The sequence below is a fragment of the Chiloscyllium plagiosum genome, chromosome 33, assembly GCF_004010195.1.
Source record: "Chiloscyllium plagiosum isolate BGI_BamShark_2017 chromosome 33, ASM401019v2, whole genome shotgun sequence".
In the NCBI taxonomy this organism is placed as follows: Eukaryota; Metazoa; Chordata; class Chondrichthyes; order Orectolobiformes; family Hemiscylliidae; genus Chiloscyllium; species Chiloscyllium plagiosum.
Window position 1 is genome coordinate 32,132,135 of NC_057742.1, and position 23,395 is coordinate 32,155,529.

General features: G+C 40.7%; 1 protein-coding gene across 4 annotated transcripts in view; it reads left to right on the forward strand.

Annotated features, from left to right (window-relative positions):
* Positions 1–23,395, forward strand: part of LOC122539990 — a 208,824-nt gene that overhangs the window by 134,297 nt on the left and 51,132 nt on the right. The window lies entirely within an intron of this gene.

Below are 23,395 nucleotides of genomic sequence, written 5' to 3' on the forward strand. Positions count from 1 at the left end.
TGGATTGAGAGTTGTGAGATGCTATACGAGTCCTCCAGTAGATTCTTGGAAGAAGCTAGCCATAAAATAATTTAGTGCAGTTGTTACCTTGTTGGCCACTGAGATACCCACCACCCATTCCTTCAGTCATAGGTCCCACCCTAGCAATTAGCTGTGACAGTGACCCAGGACACCCTCACTCTGTGGCATGTGTTCCTTGCCCATTTAGTGGAAACAGCACCAAGGACAATACACTTTAGCTCTCCTCTGCATCCTGAGGGGACCTTCAGCTGTGATACTTCATTCGGATGATTTTCAGCAGTTGGTGGAGGTTGCTGTTGGTGCTGTGCTTGCTGATGCATCTTGTCTCCCCAATTACTCTGCACTTCCATTGTATCGTAGCAACAGTGACAATGGTCCCTTCTGTGACTGACCTATTTGTCATGGTTCCAATGAACCTGTGTGGGGAATAACAAAACACGACAGGTCCTAACTAAAATGAACAGTCAGCACTCAAAACTTACTGTTTAGTTTATTCCTCCATACGTTGGGACATGGAAGACACCAACAAGGAGGGTCATGGAATGCCTGTACACTGACCTTTGACACAGGAACCTTATTCTGAAAAATGCAGCACAAACCATATCATATGAATACAGTAGGAGATTATAAATGCTTTATGTTTACTGATATCTTCTTCCCCTACATCACCTAATAAAAGCAACATTACATATTAAAGCATGTTGTTGAATACAGTTCAAAGTAAGAGGAAATCAGCAGCATATTCTTGTGCAGCCTATGAGATTGGAGGGCTTTCTTTTGTGAATTATGGCTCTAAAGTGCCATTTTTAAGGTTAGCTGTGATTTCTTGAGCTTCAGAGAGATGAGTATAATCAATCTGTAATGACCAATGATATGATAATGATTGTATATAATTAGGATTTTTATCCCATGCAATTGAACATTGCATGTATTTCACATAAAAGGTACTATGTTTACAGATTATTTAACCTGTACTATGCAATTGTCTGATTGATGCAGTTGCCTCTTGAAAGATCTGAAGAACTCCGGAACCTCCATGTTCATTTCTTCCTTGCATATTATGTTAACCCAATCAGTATTGAGCTTCTAAATATTTCCAGACATCTCTTTGACACTGCATTCCCAACTTTACCCTCTGAGCTCTGGTTCTGCAGCATAGACATGCTAACCATCACAGCCAGAATAGTTGTGACCGTGGATGACTCCTCACTCTCCACCGCAATAATCCATATTCTCCAATGCATCAAGTAACCCCCACCATGTTCTCCTTTTCACAATTATTGACACATTTGCATCCTTGCATGCTACTTCCATTTCTAGAAATTGACTTCCCAACTCTCCTACCACAGCGGTGGCTCCTGATTGGCGCCTTGATTTTCATTGTGCTGACCCCCAGGATTGACTGTGGGCCACCCTGTGATGAACTTGGACAAAACACCATGACTAATCTCTGTGCAGCTCCACTTTTGACCAACTCTTGCACTGGACTTGCAGGATTAACTGTGGCCCACTCCGTAGACTGCAGAGGCACACACCTCCGACCCTGACCATCTTAAATAGTTGACTTACTATTTTTAAGTCACTTGACTGATATTTTACTTACTATTGCAGGATGTCCTCCTGAAGGCAGTGTCTGTTGATTTGAATGAGAATTACTCTCTTTGGACTTTAAGACATGGCTATTTTGCAGAAGCACATTCAATGCATTTGCCTTGTATACTACCAGCATGTGTCACATGGAGAGTTGACGTGGCAGGTGCTGTATAGCAACATGTCCTCCCCCTTGATTATTCACTGCTTATAACCATGACATGCTGTCTGTCCTTATGTCTGCACTAAAAGGGAAGGCAAGATGTAAATTCTGTCAACTTTTAAGTTTGGTTGAGGGACCAAAGCACAGGAAAAGTACAGATGCTGTGAGCATCCAAGAGGGCATAAAGTAAGTGAGTATCAAAAGAGCAAGCAGGCAGCCCTGCGATGCATCCTGACCAAATTCATGAGATGCAAAGAGTCCTGGCAGTGGCATAACAGTAAAAGGAGCCAGTGTGCTCCAAATTGCAGCATTGAATGCAGAATTGTATCATGAATGGGTTGAAGATGTGGTATGAGGATGGAGGGAGGTTGGTACATGTCTGAAAGAGTGGATGAGGAAACCATTGCTGCCAAGGGAAATCAGGGATGGTATAAAAGTAAAAGACAAAGCATACAATATGGTGAAGTTTATAGGGAAGCCAGAGGATTGGGAAGTCTTCAAATACCAGCACAGGAAAGCTAAAGAAAAGACAATAAGGGCAGAGAACATGAAATTTAAGAGTAAGTTAGCTAGTAATGTAAAAGAAGATTGTAAGACATTTTTTAGATGTCTGAAAGATAAGAGGGAGACAAGAGTGGACATTGGAACACGAAAAAATTAGTCTGGAGAAGTAGTAAAAGGGAACAAACAAATGGCCGAGGAGCTGAATAGTGGAAGACACCAGCAAAATACCAGAGCTTCAAAAGATTCAGGAAGCAGAGATGAGTGTAATGACCATCACTGAAGAGAAGGTGCTGGGGAAGCTGACAGGTCTGAAGGCAGTTAAATCACCCGGACCGGATTGGCTACACCCCAGGGTTCAGAAGGAGATAGCTGACAAGATTGTGGAGTCAGGGAGGGTCCCAGAGGACTTGAAAATATCAAAGGCAACACCCCTATTTAAGAAGGGAGGGAGGCAGAAGACAGAAAATTATAGGCCTGTTAGCCTGACCTCGGTCATGGGTAAGATTTTAAGAGTTCATTGTTAAGAATGAGATTGCTAAGTACTTGAAAGTGCATGAATAAGTAGGGCTATCCATACAGCTTCATCAAGAGGAGATATATCTGTTAAAATTCTCGGAGGAAGAAATGAGCAAAGAAGATAAAGGAGAACCAGTGGATGTGGTCTATATGGATGTTAAAAGTCTTTTAACAAGGTACCGCACAGGAGGCTAAATAAGATAAGAACCTATGGTGTCAAAAGCAAAGTACTGATAAGAATAGAGGATTGACTGATTGACAGAAAGTAGAGAGTAGGGCTGAAGAGGTCTTTTTCAGGATGGCAGCCAGTGACGATTGGACAAGAGTCCGCAGGGGTCCATGTTGGGATCACAACTATTCACAGTATGCATTAAAGATCGAAGGAACTGAGGACATTGTTGTTAGGTTTGCAGATGACATGAAGATAACTGGAGGGATAGGTGGTGTTGAGGAAGTGGGGAGGCTGCAGAAATGCTTGGACAGGCTGGGAAAGTGGGCAAAGGGCTGGTAGATAGAATATCATGTGAGAAGGTGTGAGGTTATGCACATTGGTGAAAGAATAGAGCCATAGACTATTTTCTAAACAGGGAAAGGCTTCAGAAATCTGAAGTACAGAGAGACTTAGGACACCAAGTTCAGGATTCTGTTAAGGTTAATATTCAGGTTTAGTTAGTTGTTAAGAAGGGAAATGCAATATTAGCATTAATTTCAAGATGGCTAAAATGTAAAAGCAGAGGTGTACTATTGAGCCTGTATAAGGCTCTGGTCAGATCGCATTTGGAATATTGTTAGCAGTTTTGGACCCCATATCTAAGGAAGGATGTGCTGAAGTTGGAGAGCATCCAGAGAAGATTTACTAGAAAAATCACAGTAAAGAAAGGCTTGTCATATGAGGAGCAGTTAAGGACACTGAGTCTGTACTCAATAGAGTTTAAAGGGATGAGGGGGGGTTCTGATTGAAATGTATGATATGTAGAAAAGCCTGGATAGCATGGACATGGAGAAGAAGATATTTACAGTGGTTGGAGAGACCAGGACCCAAAGGCATAGCCTCAGCGTGAATGGATGACTCTTTATAACTGAGATGAGGTGGAATTTCTTCAGCTAGAGGGTTGTGAATCTGGAATTCATTACTGCAGAAGGCTGTGGAAGCCAAGTCATAGAGTGTATTTAAGACAGAAAAGTAAACGTTCTTAATTCGTAAATGGCTCAAGGGTTATGAGGAGAATGCAAGACACTGGTTGAGAAACATATTAGCCATGATCAAATAGTAATCCAGGTATGATAGCCTTTGTGGTTCTGATTGTAAATTTAGTCTCTAGGTGTCCATATTCCCTTAGCAAAATCTATCTCTTATTTGCCTACTTTGCCTATGTCAATCTTTAACCTTTCCTCACCAGCCTCGTCGAGGTGTCTGTTAGGACTGAGCAGGTAATACAGCATTTACCATTCGTGATCTTGGTTGCAGAGGTAAATATCTATTCCCTAACAATATTCCCCACTATCTGACTACATTCCTTTTATTTCTCAACTTGGATAGTGTTGTGGACCAGGCCAGACCCTCTCAAAACATTTCAAGAAAGTAGCCCAAACCCTAACTTTGCCAGTTGTTTTAAGCAGGTGTATCGTCGATATTCCAGGAGTGATGCAGCTAGCCCAACCACTTAGTTTTAAATAAAATAATTTATTTACAAGATTACTGAATGAAACAGAAACAAAAGAGAACAGAATGTAGAATAACTTAAGCTATCTGAAAACCTAACAGACTATCCCAGTTTAATGAAGCTGTTCCAAATATTTGTAACAATCCCTATAAACACCCCTATGCAAAAAAGGAAAAATCCAACACAGGTTCTTACAGGAGAGATGTCAGCGAGAGGGAGGATCAGCATGGATCTGCTTCTTTGTGACCAGCAGCTTCACAACTGATTGTTTGCTAAAACCAAACCAAACCAGAGAAACCCTGAGCTGCGAAAGCTCCCTTTCATTGTCCAAGTGCATTTTTTTAAAAAAACTTAAAAGCCTCTTCAAGTAGGTCAACTCCAGATATTTCAGAACTTATATCTTTACAATCTCCTGAAAAAAAAGACCAAAGCAAACATAACCTTGTTAAAAGAGTAGCATCATCACAATAGCCCTCTGTACCTTGGTGTTGTGATCAGTTTGCTGTTTCTTCTTGGAGTCCTTGCTTAGTCCACAGAAGTTGCTGAAATTGTCCAACTAATTGATGTGGACTGTGTTCCCAAACTAAATAGTCTCACTTGCCTGCATTTAGCCCATGCCCCTCCAAAGTTTTCTGAATCATGAACTTATCCAAATGTTTTTTAAATGTTATAACTCTGCTTGCATGCACCACTTCCTTTGGCAGTTCATTTCCACACACGAACCTCTCTCTGTATAAAAGGTTGCCCCTCATGTCCTTTCTAAAACTTTTCCTCTCACCTTAAAACTATAGCCCCTCGTCTTAAAATCCATTCCCTAGGGAAACGACCTTTGCTATGTCGCTGCTAATGTTATAATTTTCTATAAGGTCACCCTCAACCTCCTACATAGTTATAGAATCATAGAGATGTACAGCATGGAAACAGACCCTTCGATCCAAACTGTCCATGCTGACCAGATATCCCAACCCAATCTAGTCCCACCTGCCAGCACCCGGCCCATATCCCTCCAAACCCTTCCTATTCATATACCCATCCAAATGCCTCTTAAATGTTGCAATTGTACCAGCCTCTACCACTTCCTCTGGCAGCTCATTTCATAACTCCAATGAGGAAAGGTTCAGCCTATCCTCATAACTCGAACCTCCATTCCCAGCAACATCCTGGTAATTTGTTTTCTAGATTAGATTCTCTACTGTGTGGAAACAGGCCCTTTGGCCCAACAAGTCCACACCGACCCTCTGAAGAGGAACCCACCCAGACCCACTTCCCTCTGACTAATGCACCTAACACTATGGGCAATTCAGCATGGCCAATTCACCTGACCTGCACATCTTGGGATTGTGGGAGGAAACTAGAGCACCTGGAGGAAACCCCCGCAGACACAGGGAGAATGTGGAATCGAACCTGGGACCCTGATGCTGTGAGGCAGCAGTGCTAGCCACTGAGCCACCACGCTGTTCAGAACCTTCCAATTTAATAATATTCTTCCTGTAGCAGGGTGACTAAAATTGTACACCGTATTCCAGAAGACGCCTCATCAACATCCTGTACAATCTCAATATGATGTCCCAACTCCTATACTAAAAGGTCTGAGCAATGAACACAATTGTGCCAAAATATCCCTTTCTGGAAAAAAGCAATATGACTTTCTTCCAGCTTTTGGAACACGATATTAAGTAGTTCTCTGCTGGATTCCTGCCAATCCTACATGAGAAACAGTCCATCAGTCCGTCTCAGTAAGATCCGCAAAGACAGTGTTGGGAAAAAGTTAACATTATTTGCTTGGAAGCTATTTTCCTAATCCAGTTGAGAAACCATTTTGTGTCCCCAGCCAGAACTTTGCTAGCTGTGCATTCCTTACTATGAGGTAATGTGAACGGTAGGCCTTATCTTCCTAAGGTGCCAAGATAGTGTCTCCTCCCTTTGCTGAATGATTAGCGCAGGCTGTAGCAAGCTGACATAGACTTGCCAATTAATCCCACTTCTTTCACGAGTTATTGCCACTTCATGGTCATTCAGTTAATTAGGGATGTCTCTGCTTAGTGTTAGCAATCTGTGTAACTAGCACAGGTGGTGATACCATTTGTTCTGTCCACTTATGGAATGCATAATCGTGCTTTAATTTTGACCCTAATGACTAACCTCTAATTTAGTACCAACTTGTAAGCATGCCAAACTGTGTAATTAACGATCAGCTCCTATCTGTTTTCTCTATATAATCCTGTAGTATCCTGATGTACTTTGGAATAACACCGAGCCACAGTTAGGACGGTGAATTCCCCATGGTATATCGCGTAATAAACTAATCAGTTCTCAAGGTCCAAGTCTCGAGAGTTTTCTTCAACAGAGGGATACCCCTTCAAGGCAAAAATGATGAATCCAGTTGAGTTTCTGGTCAATGGTAACCCAAGGATGCTGATACTGGGGATTTCATTGACTGTCAAGAGACAGTGGTTAGACTGTTGCTTATCGGAACAAGGTCATAGCCTGTCTTTTGTGTGGCTTGATGGTTACTTGTCACTTGTCAGTCCCAGCCTGGATACTGTCGAGATCTTGTTGCATTTGAACATGGACTGGTTCTGTATGTGAGGAGTCGCTAATGGTGCTGAACATTGTGCAATCTTGCCGAACGTCCCCATTTGTGACTTTATAATGAAGGGACATTCATTGATGAAGAAGCTGAAAATGTTTGGGCCTAGGACACTACTGTGAGGAACTCCTGCAGAGATGTCCTGGAACTGAGATTGAGATGACTAACCTCCAACAACCACAACCATCTTCCTATGTGCCAGGTCTGACTCCAAACAGTGGAGACTTTGCCCCCTGCTTCCAAATGATTCCAGTAATGCTAGTTACGTTAATTTAGTTTAACTTGTTAAGCTATAAATGTAATGCAGCACATATAAAACTGTCCAGATCTTGAACCTGCTGTTCTGAGTTAGAGGGAAAAACATAAAATCCATCAAATAAAAATTACACATCTGTTCACCTAATTAATGTCACCAGACTTCAGGTCTTAAGATTTGCTGTCTCTTAAAGCCCTCTCTGGGATCACTCCTTATCGTGTACAAGTCCAGAACAGCACCACTTGCTTCACTGTGCCAGATGCCTTTGTTAAACTTATACTGAAGCGAGTTGCCTCACTTCTGGCCTCTAGGTGTCAAAATTAGATGGTTAGATACTTTTCTTTGTTGGAGATGGCCAGTGTCTAGTACTTGTGTGGTGCAAATGTTGCTTGTCACTTATCAACCCAAAACTGAATATCATTAAAGCCCTTGCAGATGTAGACATGGATTGCTTCACTGTCGGAGCAGTCAAAAATGGAACTGAACATTGTGTAGCTATCAGCAAACAAGTCTGTTGTTGTTGTGACATGAGGTTTGAAAACACAGAAGGCCCAAAGGTTGTGAAGTCAGGATTTATTCCATTGACATTGGATTATTACAAACATGAAGGGAAGTTGCACATAAACAAGGATGTATTTCCATGAAATGAAGCCCTTGGTTTACATTGGCTTCAGAAATCCATTGCCGTCTTCTTCTTCCCATAAGCCCTCCTTCCCCCAGACACCATTTGTTTTCAAACAGGGTCCATTTGACAATTCCAGCTGCCCTCCCTCACTATCAGTGCCTGCTGGTGGAGGTCAGACAGAACACTTGACCTCCCATACTCAACTCTCTCCTACCCAATTGCCAGCTGTTACTGGTGGTTTCTTTGCATAATGAAGAATGGAAAGTCATTGATAAATATGCTGAAGATGCTTAACAACAGGACAAAGACCTTATGTACTCTTGCAGCAAAGTGTTTGGATTGAGATAGCTACAACTTGACAATAAGCACAGTCATATCTTCAATATTAAAGCTTGAATGTTGTTGCAGTGTTTTTGGTGTTTTTAGCTTTTCGGAGTATCTAGTGTATTGAGCATTATTTGACATCCCGTGGAACAAATCAAAATGGATGACCTCTGGTATCCGTGTTGCTTGAGGTCCCAAGAGTACACCAAAATGAATCGTCTGCATGGCTCTTCTGGCTGATTGCAAACATTTCAGCTTTGTCTTTTGCACTTGTGTTTCGGGCTTCACCATCATTGAGGATGGAGTTACCCCTCCCAGTTGGTTATTAACTGACTAACATCATTAACAATTGGATGTTGCTTGGACCATAATGTTTTGATCTAATCTACTGGTTGTTCAATTGCTTAGATCTCCTTAAGAACAGTTAGATTTTCTGGTGGTAGAGGAATATAATTCCACTTTAGCAGAATAATATTTTTGTCCACCTCAAAGGTTTAATCTCTCCAAAACAAACTGGGCTAGGACTTGATTTTTATGTGCAGATTTACGATTCTATTTACTTTCTGTGTGTGCCTAACTGACTGCACACCAGTTGTAGATTTTGTTTGATGTTGTGTAAATTTCAGAAAAAAACATATTGAAAGGCTAAGGTGGATTTCAGACAACTCAGTTTTATGGGAGGTAAAGTGGCACAGTGTTTCACTACTGATTCTCCCTATCTAGAAAGCTGCTTTGTAGATTGTCTTTCTTCTTCTTCTCCAGGTGTTGACCTTTTGCTATTGAGCCCTTTTACCACATATAAATGATTCCAGAGACAGGACAGTGCATTTGCTGCAGTGCTTCATATTCCTCCTTGGTCACCCAGTGACTATCAGAACAACATGATGGGGACGAAATTTGTATTTGTCAATAGCGCATAAGGGGTATATAATAAATCAACAACAGATTTAATATCCACAGCCTTACACCTGTGTACCTTCCCCACCACACACATAACATCCCCCTCCTCCCCACCCCAACAATTATCTTTTTCATTGACTCAATGCTAGCTGCAGTGCAGTGGGTCAGACTGAAATTATATTAAGTGATCATTAGCTCATGTTATGACATGTTTTGACATTCTCTATTTATACCGGTTTGGTTAAGTTTCACCTTTAGTATGGACTTTTCTCGCAGCCTTTATTTTTTTCAAAGTTTTGAGTCTTTGTACACTCAGTGGTCTATACTTTTTTTCTCAGAAAAGTCTTTACTAATTTGTGTTATACATATTTCTTATTAAACTAGCTTATTGGAAACATATCATGTACTAATAGGTTAACCTTCTGTACTTCCTCAGATGTAGAACTACTCCAGGAAGAAGAAAGATCTTGCATTTGTATAGCACCTTTCAGAACCTCCAGATATCCCAAAGTGCTTCACAGCCAATGAAATACTTTTGAAGTGTAACCACTGTAGTAAATGTGAGGAGATTTCTGTTTTCCAGTTCCTCCTGAACACTTCAAGCACTAATATGTTGTGCTCAATACCATCATTGGAGTTATCCTTTTTCTCAGTTTCTCACTATGGCATATGTCAAAATTTCTACAGCAGTCTTGAATAAGATTGTTGTCATATTGTAATTTTCTAACATTCATGGTAAGACCCCTTGTAGATTAAGATGGCACTACACCCCTTCTTATTTATTTATTCTTTATCTGTCTGTTGATATTTTCAATTTGATATTAAGTTCCAAGTCACTGTCATTTGCTGCATTAAAAAAAATGTTCTTCCTGGCATTCTCCTGCAAAATTTACCCAAATTCTTAAACATGTTTCTCTAATCATTATATTATCAGTTAATGGTAAGATTTTGTTTTCCTTGTCTACCTTCATAACCTTATTCAGCTCTATCAAATCTCCTCTCTGTCTCCTGTGCTTCAAGGAGAACAACCCAGCCTGACTAGCCCAACCTTGTATCTAAACCCCTCTATCCATTGCATCCATTCTGGTAAGACTCCTTACACCTTCACGTCAAGGACCTTCACATCTTTCCTCAAGTATGATAAGGAGAACTGGATGCAGTATTCTAGTGGGGGCCTAACCTAAGCTTCATAAATGTTCAGCATATCTTACCTGCTTTTATATTCATTGCCTGTACTTCTGGAACCAAGAATCCTTTTCTAACCACTTTCTCAATATGTCCTGCCATCTTTTAAGATCAATGGACATGCATGTCCACATCCCCCCAATAAATCTTTGGTTTGCTACTAAGGGATGTCAAATTTACTTGTTCTGGTCCATCTGTTGCCATTTCTGTTGTTGGCCCATTTCCTACTCTTCTTTCACCTTGAGCATAGTTCTCAGTCGAAATGCAGATTTTCAGTTTCATTTGCGGTGTACCTGTGCTGACAAGACAATACCACTGTTTCAGACACGATGAGTGGAGTGATGTTCATAATTCATAACAATTGCTACGATAGGGTTAGGGTTAGATCCTGATTTATCTCCACTGTGTCATTCTGATCAATTAGTCCAACAGGATCTCACCTTTTAACATAAAAACATAACAAATAGAACAGAGTAGGCCATACAACCTATCGAGCCTGCTCTACGATTTAATTAAGTAATGGCTGATTTGATCACGATCTTAATATTTCATCCGTGCTTGTGTTTTATAACTATTGATTCTCTTGATAATCAAAATCAATCCAATTCAGCCTCAAAATTATTCAATGACTAAATGTCAACTGCTCACTAGAGAAAATAATTCAAAACATTAGCAACATTCTGGCAGAAGTTATTCTTCCTTTATCTATAAATTTGAGTATTCATGAAAAAATGCACGTTTTTCATCTAGCACGCAACAGTCAATTGACATGAATATCAATTAAAGATAAAAAGTAATTTTTGAGTTAGAATTGGCACAGTGCTTGTACATGTTCTTTCTGTCTGCAGAGAACAGCCCTGTGTTTTAATATTTGTAGCTTCCAGTTCATGCAAGTATGCCACACTGTGAGGCTGACTGTCAATCCTAAATTGGTTGTCAGGTTAATTCTTTGCGTGTCAAGATTATCCAACAAATGTTGTTCAATTGCACAATCACATCTAACGGTGAATACTGTTGTGAGTTTTGCAAAAGTAGTTATGAATCATATTGCTATATTGGTTCACACCAACATGAGGTACCTCCCTCCCCAGCTCACGCTTGAGGTTCATCAGCATCCTGACACTCCTGACTGCTGCTGTCCTTAGTGGAGGATCTGAAACTGATACATTTTAGATCCAGGCTGGGATCAAATAAGATTGTGTGACTTCCCTGAACTTGTTCATCTGCATCCATCCCAGATGACTTACCACCTGGACAGGAAGCTCTTTAACTTTCAATGCTTCTGGGCAAAAAGAAAAATCACCACAAATGTATACTCACAGCCTTCAGTTTAGAAATGATCACTTCGTGATGGGTGACTCTGCACAAGACAGGCAAAGCATGCTGGACCTCAATAATACTTTGTACATGATGCTTTGCAGGCCTTTAAATTTTGCTAAGCTGAAAATCCTTTCCCAACCAGTTGAGCAACCTCAACACCATCTATATAAATGGGATAGGCCTCGAGTGTGTACAGCACTTTTGCATATCTTGACAGCCACTTCCTGCAGGAAGGTACTACCATCAAGAAGAAGTCCACAACCGAGCCAACTGTACCTCAGCTAATTTCTTCAAGCTACATCATGTCTGGAAGTCAACAAAGGTTGTGGTTTATAAGGCCAATGTCTGCACTGCAGCAAAACTTGGACTGTCTATCTACATCACTTTATTATCCTTGAGAGGTTACACCACAGGTGCCTCTATCAAATCCTGGGGATCAAGTGAAAGGATTGCCAGACCAATGCAAGCATTGTTGATGAAGCTGCATTTACCAGCATCAAAGCCACATTCTTAAAAAACCAACTCCAGTAGATGGACCACTGCATTCAGATGTCTGAAAACCATGTTCTTTAGCAGGTTCTTTCCTCCCTGCTCTCCATTGGTTAATGGTCAAAGGTAGACCAAAGAAAAAACTATAAAGATGTGCTCTAGCTCGCTGGAAATCACAGAGGCCTTGTCACCACTAAATGGGAAGAGAAAGCTGCAGACCATGGTACCACCTAATCCATCAAGATGCACACTACTTCAAGGCTCAGGAACTCAAATGTGAGTTGGAATGGTGGCAGAAGAGGAAGCAGAAAGACACCAGTCTGGCACTGTGAATTCCATTTCCTCACACAACAACATACAGCAACAACGTGGAAAAATTTGTAGGTCCAAATTTGGGTTCCTCAGTCACCAGAGCAGTCATCCACCTCCGACAGACACCACCCTTGGTCAAAGGGACTGCCATTATCAACATTTGCCATGTAAGGTAATATCTGGTTGAATAGTATTTTAATTAATCATCGCCCTGCCCAGCATTTTCTGTCATGTTTAAGCAAACATATACTTCACGAGATCAGTTCATTATATATTGCCTTAATGGATTCAGTCTGTAGACCTATAGAAGAGAGGGCATATTAACAAGATCACAGTTTGACTCCCGATCTCCAGATCAATTTTGATTCATTTCGTGCAACTAGCAAGGCAGTGACTTGATAAAACTGACCATCCTACATTTCTTTCCAAATCCCCCTGTACAGTTTCCTGCATGTCTTCAATCAGTATACTGCTCTTCTGCCATACATTATCTCCATAAGTCAAACTCTGCGCACAGGACACCAGCACAACTGGTCTACATTCATTAGTATAAGATAAAAGAAAAGAAACAGTTACATGATTAAAAATTGTTAATGCACTAATGACAAAAATGCACTGTCCTACAGTAAATTGGCTAAAACTATATGTAGTACTCTAGATGCAGTCTCACTAATGCCTATGCACTTGTAGTTATTTTATATTCAATCCTCTTTGAATATTCTGTTTGCCTTCATAATTAGTTTGTAAATTATGTATAAGAACACACAGATCTCTCTATACAGCAACAATTTGTAGACTGTCTCTATTTAAATACAGTTTTGCTTTCCTACTTTTCCTGTCAAAGTGAACAACCTTGTATTTTCCCACATGATACTCCTCTCCTAATTTGTTGCCCACTCACTTAACCTATCTCTTCCCTTTTAGAGACTCTTTGTATCCTCCTCACAACCTCGCCTATCTTCATGTCATCTGCAAATTTGTCTGCAATATAGTTGGTTCAATTATCCAAGTCATTCATATAGATTGTAAATAGTTGAGACCTTGCAGCACTCCACTGGTCACAGTTTACCAACCTTCTCTCCATTTCCAGTTTACCACTCTCCATTTCCTATTAGTTAACCAATCCTCTATATCTGCTAATATAACATTCCCAATACTATGAGCACTTATCTTTTGCAGTAACCTTTTATGATGCACCCTATGACTGTCTTTTAGGAATTCAAACACACTACATTTACTGGTTCCCCTGTATCCACTCTGCATGTTATATCCTCAAAGAACTCCAATAATTTTTTTAACAAAATTTCCGTTAACTATGTTAACTCTGTGAGATAGGACCTTGATTTTCTAAATGCCCTGCTACTAATTCTTTAATAACAGAATTTTCTCAATAATAATTTAAACTTTGTCTCACTACATTAGTTCCTTAATCTAAGGTAATCTAAATATTTAAAACACAAATTGAAAGATTTGTAAATGCACAGTTAAAATATAATCCTATTAATCCCAAAACACTCTCTTACCAGTTTAGAAAAAAAATCCCTTGTGCAGTGCTCAACAACAACCCTTGTACACTACTCACACCAAAATCTTTTTTGCTTAATACCTCAATAGTCCTAGACTGGTACTTCAAAAAGTTTATTTCTGGAGCTATTATACCCAGTTGAAAGTAATGTGGGTTCAAGTCCCCTTCAGGGTTTTATCACAACACTTCTGATCTGAAACTATCACTAGTTCCTTAGTCTAAGGTAACCTAGTTTACTATATTCACCCCTTCTGAGGAGCAGTGTTCTATACATGTATTTCCATGCAAGGACTTGGCAAAACTGCTCAAAACTAAGTAAATCTGAAACAAAGTATCTATCTCTCTAATGTGGCTGTTTCTCTTGGATTAATAAACTACCAATCCAGAAATGTCTATCAAATTTGAGGTGCAGTCATTTATCTTGCTAGGTCACCAGGTCATTCACTTCCCAAATTTTCCAATTTAATCATTCAGTGTCACTCCAATCAGTCACAAGCTGCCACAAATGTGGGAATTAATTCATGTGTGCTAAATCTTCTGTATTTATATTAGGTCAGCTGAACCAGTAAGGCAGAAGGTCTAGGAAACCCTTTTTTGAGGCCGTTGTCCTTTAAAATTAGGGGGAAGACAGTGAGATTACTTAATACTTGTCCAGTACATTTAATTAAATATAGATTTGAGACGGACTAGGGAATTTCTTATGAACTCAACCTGTAACCCTCTCTTGGTTCATCCCGGAGATCATACCTTTAGTAGTCTGGAATTAAAAAAACACTCTTACAGACAGATTAGTTTACTAATACCATTACTGTTATAACATAACATTGATACCTATAAGCCAGGCCTACTGGATTCTAATAACCCAGCAGAGTAGAACATCAGCTCGTCAAGAGCCCTGGCAGGCTAGTCTGTTGTACTATCTCAAACAAGCTTTCTTCATACACAAGTTTACAAAGGCTGTACTGTAACAAACATAAAAAGTTATCAAAAGCACTGCATGCTCTGAACTAAACCGATAATAGTGTAGATTAGAGTGGTGCTGAAAAAGCACAGCAGGTCAGGCAACATCCGAGGAGCAGGAAAATCGACGTTTCGGGCAAAAGCCCTTCATCAGGAATAGAGGCAGAGTGGGGCACTCTGCCTCTATTCCTGATGAAGGGCTTTTGCCCGAAATGTCGATTTTCCTGCTCCTCGGATGCTGCCTGACCTGCTGTGCTTTTTCAGCACTACTTTAATCTAGACTCTGGTTTCCAGCATCTGTAGTCCTTGTTTTTACCAAGATAATAGTGTAGGACTATAATTCAAGAGAGAAGTTAATTGATACCGAGTTTCGTTTTAAGGCCAGAATCAAACATTGTTATTAATTTCACAATGGAACAGCCGTGAATGTTATCACTCAGTGTCCTATTTATACAGATTCACTGATGTTAAGGCAAATGTTCTTAATTGTCTTACTCTCCCAGCCTGTCTATTTTCTAGTGTGCAGCAAATGTGTTCTAGTCTAAATGTTTAAGGACAAGTTTTAAGGCTATAAACTTTCTCATTCTCTTCTTTTGTCATTTCATGTCAACTACATAGCTTATACAAGTATAATTAGTCCATTCAGTCGATTTGTATTCTTAATAAGTCAAGAGCCACCTCTGGTGAGTCATCATCTGGAGGAGCAGAGTCTGAAAGATACTGAATTTCAGCATAAAAGTTCAGGCATGGATGTACTGGGGTAGACAAGTGTCGATTAACCAGATTCCACTTTGGCTTAGGCAAAAAGCATTGTATGGTCCATTTCTTGCATAAGCGGATGACAATGTATATTCCTAGGATGAGACCAAGGACAATCAGTACGTCCCATATGATCCATTCGCACAGTGACCATAACCAGCAAGTAATACTCTCTCCACATGAATCGGACAATGGTGGGGCATGTATCTTCCCTGTGTCTTGACCCGTTTTGTTGATAACATCTGTGTCGTTCGAAATGTCTTTCAAGAAATCATCGATATCGGTGCAACATTGCGAGCCAATGACTGAACAAGTGCCTCCTTCTTTGGCAAGGAGGAAATCTAGCACTAGCTGATTCTGAAGCATCATCATCTGGGTTTCCTGTAGCTCTTTGTTCACCAGCTTCAAAGCGTGGGCAGTTGAGTTGGCAAGTTTTTCGATGTCATACGCAAGGTCACTTATCTGATCTAGAGCCATCTCAACACCCCAGCCAGGAATAAGACCTCCCAGTAACCTGGACCACCAAGTTTGTTGATGGAAGAAGTTGTGGAGGCCCCATTTTGTTTTTCTTCTACGTTTTGATCTGTACTGATTCACATGTTGGTGGGCGTTCCATTCATTATCTACTTCAGGTACTTCATAGTCAGGGTAAAAAGTGGTAAGGTGTATACTAGGGCACAACGTCCATACCAGTCATTGGGTAAATATGGATAGGCTTTGTTTTCACATAGCTAGTGAAGGCTAAAAGGAGTTCCAAGGGTGTACTACTGTGAGTGAATGTTGAGTCAACTCAGATTAACGGATGGAGAGTAAGAGCAAGACCAGTGTCTTTGATAATATTTTTACATAGTTTTTATTTAACTTGCTATGATGCCGTGGGTACCGGAAAGTCTTTCAACACACCATTCTAACAACAGAACAATGTTAACATTGAAACCTTTAGGTTTGTTAGTGCACTTCACACAGCGACACACTCCTTCTACTGAATGGGTTTTTCTACCACAAATGAGAGATTGGGTGAGTCCTATTTATACACTGTACATCAGAATGAGCATCAGAAGAGTGAGCAGATAACACATGGATCAGAGCATTTAGCTTGAAGAAAGAAACCATTAGTAACAGAAGGAGGATTGGGAGTGCATAGTATTTTTGGTCTTCTTTCCAGCTTGTCTTGTTAATTATAGTAGCTACTGAATACAGGAAACGTGTAGAGGTATTTCTGCCTTTGTGCCTCCTGTCCTGTCAGCTGACCTCTTCTGGTTCCGGTAGGTTGGACAGGAGAGGATTCCGTCGAGAAAGTATAGTTGGTCAGTGTCATGGCAGTAGGTGCCTTAGAGTTTGGTGATCTCGGTATTATGTGCTCAATACTGCAATCTGTACGGTTCATTTTGAAAGGGAACAGACAAACATTTCAAAGTAACAGTTTTCAGTTGACAGAGCGGATGAGCTTATGGAATTGTGCCATCTCATGATGACTGGCATAGAAGTTGCGAGGATGACAATAAGATCGAGAGTGATGTTTCGATACACAATGTGAGTAGTTTCAATGAGTTTCAGCTGGGCAGCTGCATTCATGATTTCCAATGGTATTGATACAGGTTTCATTTATACAGTCACATTGGAATGTTAGCCAGTCTGAGATATCACAGTTGGGTTGGTTACATCTGGGAGCATGTACTTGGGTTGGATTTTCATTGAAGGCCTGTATCAGTACTAACACTAGGACTGTGAGGGGGATACAAGCTTGCAATGCCCTTTGTAGACTCATGTTTAATGTCCTTCTATGTTTTAATGCAGTTTCAGTTGTCAAAAGAACTTGATAAGGATCTTTCCAGCGGGGGCCCAGTTTTTCACAATTAATGTCGTTCAATAGTACGTAGTCACCAGGATTAATGTCTTTAAACGTTGGAGTTTTTCTTCTTCCTTCCCTGGTACTCAATCGGCTTCTTTGACCTGTTAGGCGAAAGTGAGGACTGCAGATGCTGGAGATCAGAGTCTAGATTTGAGTGGTGCTGGAAAAGCACAGCAGGTCAGGCAGCATCCGAGGAGCAGGAAAATCGACGTTTCGGGTAAAAGCCCTTCATTAGGAATGAGGACATGCACATCAACAGGGTGTTGGGTAGTTAATGGTGCAGACCAGGGAGTCCTCAGGGGCTTTCCATATATCAGTTCAGTCGCCGAGAATCCCGTCTTTTTCTGTGTCATGGTTCTCATATCAAAAAGGGCAATTGGAAGTACTTGCGGCCAATTAAGACCTGTTTCTTCTACCAACTTGTTTAGCTGACCTTTTAAGGTACCATTGGCTCTTCCTACAATTCCCGCTGCTTGGGGATGGTTGGCACAATGGGATTTTTAATTCATATTCAAACTCTTACATTGTGCCTTGTTTAGCTCCGCACAGAAGTAGGGGCCATTACTGGAAGAGACCGTTACTGTATTCCAAATCTGGGTATGATTTCCCTCACTAAAATTTTACAAGTAGTTTTACAACGGGCATTATGGACTGTTGGGGAGGATACATAGGAGGACACCAAGATCCATTGGGATGCTGTGAATACACGGTACCAGTCCTACTGCCCTGCCGTACTGCAATAATGATATGAGGGTTCCATTTGATAGCCTGACTGACCGTGCGGATGGAAAAAGCTATTTTGAATCCTAGGTTTAGATTTAGTCCCTGTAGTTTGGGCAAGTTCTGTCTTGACCTTGTCGATGGTAGCCTTACTGTTGGGATCCTTTAGTTCACAGAAGTAATAAACCTCTCGGCTCAATTGTGCAACCATGGCATCTTGCCAGTGGATGTTGTGGGTTTTAATAGCTTTCTGTGTTAGGCTAGAGCATTAGATAGAGCATTAAATTGGGGTGATCGCCCTTCTGGGTAGTTAGCATCACCAGAGTAAGCATCATAGCATTCCTTAAAATGGACAAGGAACTCCTCAGCCCTTTCGCCTGAGTTGGGTTACATGTTAAGATTTTACTCACATCAACCGCACGACGCACTGCTTGGCGGAGACAGGTAATAATCCAATCTGATCTGTTAGGTTCAGCCTGGTGCCGGACTACAAGCTGTGCATGATTATTACATTGTAAAATTTCTAAGAACTCAGCCCATTTTTCAGGGGAAAGGATGCATTCTACAAGGTGAAGTAGGTCTTAGGAGGCAGCATTATAAATGGTCCTAGTCCTAATAATGTAATTAACAAATCCCTCTGGATTCTTTCCATAATCTGGAGCCTTATTGATAATGCTTGAGAGTTCATGAGGTTTCCATGGTTGATAAAGATCCACAAATTGGGCTTGTCCTGGATTCAGGGCCAATAGGTTAGGAACTCTTCTATTCAGGAAGTTTCTCTTTGGCCCTCCCACATCAGGGTGAGTGCAAGGACTGATATTAGGGTTCCAAAACTTTGATTGCAGTTCGTTAAATTAGTATAAGGGCAGTGGAAATCAAAGGAATATCTTCAATGTTCCTTCCACGTTGTAATTTTAATTGACTCCTGGTGCGGTGGGCAGCGGGTTCGTGGTAAACCGAATCCTTATTTAGCTGAACAGTTGGGGGAAGGGCATGAGCCTCAGCAGGGTCGACATCAGAGTAAGGGGAAGAGTTCAGGCAGGGAGCCGGAAGAGGTCGGCTGACAGGACAGGAGGCACAAAGTATTTCCTTCTCCGAATCAGAGTCCCATTCCTCCATCCACAGATGGATCAGATTTCTTCAGTAAGGAGTCTTTGGAAGAGGGGAGGCTGGGATATAACCAACGGTCTTTGTTATCAGTTTCGTCCTGCATGGCTGCAGCTGCAGTCTGTTGTTTATTCACTTGTTTCCCATTTGTTTGGGGCCTCTGACATTTCAGTGTAGATTCTGAATCTTTACTTTCTTTTCTTTTAATTTTTTCCCCAGCCAATTCCAATTTTACTTCTAAATCATGTGCTTCACATTTGTGCTTTAGTTCTGTCCAATTTAGTTCAGATCCTTCCTCAGTTAACGGACTAATTCCCCTTTTAATCCAGTTTTGTCTCCATGCTGATTGCATGTATTTTTCCCATATTTCCCTATCTACCTTTTTCCACGCTGATATGGCTTCTTTCTGCTTACTTCCCATTCTTTCTTCCCAAATCCCTTGTTCAATTTTAATGAGTAGATTTAAATCATGTGTGCCTCCTAGAGGCCAATCCTTATTCTGTTGAGCAGCTGCGACTGATATTCTCCTTAATTGTTTCTCAATTAGGATACGGACTTATTATTTTTGTTAGGGGACATTTGTCTTCCATCTTATCTAGGGTTGCACCCGTATTTATCCTACCTACTTTAAATCTTCACAAAACTACTGATCTACAGGGGCTCCAACCCCAATTACCACAGGGGCTCCAATCCCACAAAATACAAACATTCATTCACCAACAAGCAAATGTGCACCCAAACCAAATCTCAAAGGGTTAAACTTTCTGCAAGCTGCAGGAAATCAGTGCTGAGTCTCTGTCTGTCTATCTTGCTCTTGCTCTCACACCATCTTTCTCACATACACGGAACATTTTAAGGGTAATGAGGCACTCACATTCTAGAAGTCAAAGTTAGGGAGTTTTAGCCTCATAAATCCTGGCTGTGGCACATAGCTGCTTAACTAATTGTGCAAGAATTGTATCAGTGGCCAGCTTTTTTTTAACGCAACAAAAGCAGCAACCACCCTCTATATTTCATAACCAAAGAACAAACACCACAACAAACAGAACAAAACCATAGCAGACAAACAAGACAAAACGGCAAAGTAAGACAAGCCAAGCAGACAAGATAATCTCGACCTAAAACTTTCACTAATCAACAACCCAACAACAAACAAGATTAATGCTTTCTACAAAATATTTTCGACATTCTCAAATCTTGACAGTTTCTGTTTTTGGTACCTTTTTAAACAATCTCATTTAGGGTTCTGTCAGGGCACCGTGAGAGTGAAATGAGGGAAGCATCACACAAAGATGCAGACTGAGACCAATCAAGGTATAATCTTACCTTGTGGGCCCATTGGTCTCAAGTCTGACCCTTAGGTGGAGTTCCTCTTTTCCAGTTTCACTCAAACGTAGCTCTTGTTCGAACCCTGCTTGCAGCGCCAAATTGATAAAGTACAGATTTGAGATGGCTCAGGGAATTCCTTATGAACTCAACCTGTAAGCCTCTCTTGGTTACACAGGGGCTTTTTTTGTGAAATTGTGTTGCTCTCTGCAAGAATCTATTGAAGACGATTTTCCAAGTTTGTCTGCCATTCTCTGTCTAACGGCATATATAGTAAACCTCAATCAGGCAGCCTTTCAACTTTACACATACAGTATTACAGAAAGAAGACCTTAAATTGCCCTTTATGTTAATTTGACAAGTGAGATTTTTTTACTGGGGTAATGCAAATTTGGGAGGTTACACCAATTACCCGAACACAGTATTAACTGCCGTCTATCTTAATTTTCTTTTAAACATTTTAATTCTTATTTCTATACCAGCCTGAATTTCATAGAAATGAGAATGGGTGTGTTTGTGGTGCAAATCATGTGACTGACAGAAAACATATTTGCCATGGAGGAAGTGTTGTGTTCACCAAACTACTTCCTGGATGAAGGGATTGTCTTATGAAGAAACTTTAATTAGACCAGGTCTTCATCCATTGGAGTTTAGAAGAATGAGAGGTGGTCTTATTGAAACATGCAAAATATTTACAGTAATCAAATGAGTAAACACAGGAAGAATGTTTTCCAGCTGGGGGATAATGTATAGACCAGATGGCAGTCTCAGAATGAAGTGCAGGCCACTTAAGACTGAGGTGAAAAATAATTTCTTCTTTGAGAGGGGGTGAAACTTTGGAATTCTCTGCTGCAAAGGCCTCTGGAGGCTCAATCATTGAATATATTCAATACGTAAATCAATAGATTTCAATGTGTTAAAGACATCAAATGATAAAAGAATACTCCAGGACAAAAGTGGTAAAGCAAAAGATTGGCCATAGTCTCGTTGAATGGCAAAGCAGGCTGCAAGGGCTGAATGTCCTAATCCTGTTCCTGTTCTTGTTCCTTATGTTCACATATATGTGTTGACAAACTACCTACGAATCATTCACGATCGTGAGCCAACCCTTTCCATTTATAGGAAGGTATCATCTTTAAAGGGGGCTCTTTTTTCAAATGTCTAAAACCTGAGTCATAGCAGAAGTTATATCATAAGGATGATCCCACTCAGTGATGAAGCAATAAAAGTCCAGTTGTAAGATATGAAACAAAGAAAGTTATTAGTTTTTGCATTATGGAAGAAAGTGGCACAGCAAATGATTGGTAGATCAGGAAGCAAATGAGAAGATGTTTTTAGAATTAGTAAGGCATACCGAGGTAAGTGGACTCCTTTTAGTACAGTAAAATAAAACAAAGAGTTGCATTTGCTGGAGATCTGAAACAAAAACAGAAATTGCTGGTAAAATTCAACAGGTCTGGAAGCATCTGTGGGGAGAGAGCTTAGTTAATGTTTTAAGTCCAATGACTCGTCTGAACAGTCATTAGACTCAGAATATTAACTCAGCTTTCACCTCATAGATGCTACTGGACCTGCTGAGTTTCAGCAGCAATTTCTGTCCTTTTTTTCTACAAGTTCTGTCCTTTCTTTGCCTGGAATTTGTGCAACATTTGATTCAAGATTACTAATCCCTCAGGATGAAAGCAATATTTTACCAATTGTCAACACTAAGGGTAGGACTCATTCACAGTGTACGAGCTTAATGACTTAAACTTTGTACTACTAGATTGCCTCCAACTCAGTATTGTCACCACAGAGACTACACTAGCCCTTTGACAGTGTCATGGTCACAGAAGAGATATATTCTGGTTTAGAGTTGCTATTTAGGATGTTGTATTAATTCCTCTAGGTATAGGTCAAGTTTGTGGATGACCACCAACAGGGAACCTCGGACCCTGTGATTCTTGCTTGCAGACCCTTGATTGCTAAAAGAAACGATGAAAAAAAAATGCCATACTTGTAAGTGTGGTGTCACCAACCAACCAGGTTCCCATATTCCTTATCCTCATACAATGTTCTCTTGCTTTCGGAGTTCAGACAGACTCACAAAAATATTTGGATATAAAGCTTTCTGAAATAAGTTCCTTTTAATTAAAAATTAGCAAGCAATTATGCATCCAAGTGTACTAGCTCACGCATCAAGAATCCAAGATTACACCGAAGTATGAACAGATGAATTCCTTCACTTTAAACTCAGACAAGTATTAGAATCAAACCTCATATATCAGTCACAAGCTGCCACAAATGTGGGAATTAATTCATGTGTGCTAAATCTTCTGTATTTGTGGGCGGCACGGTGGCACTGCTGCCTCGCAGCGCCAGAGACCCGGGTTCAATTCCCGCCTCTGGCGACTGACTGTGTGGAGTTTGCACGTTCTCCCCGTGTCTGCGTGGGTTTCCTCCGGGTGCTCCGGTTTCCTCCCACAATCCAAAGATGTGCAGGTCAGGTGAATTGGCCATGCTAAATTGCCCGTAGTGTTAGGTAAGGGGTAAATGTAGGGGTATGGGTGGGTTGCGCTTCGGCGGGTCGGTGTGGACTTGTTGGGCCGAAGGGCCTCTTTCCACACTGTAACGTAATCTAATCTAATCTAATATAAAGAACACCAACAAGTGATCAGCTCCACAGTCTCAACATAGCTATTTAATTG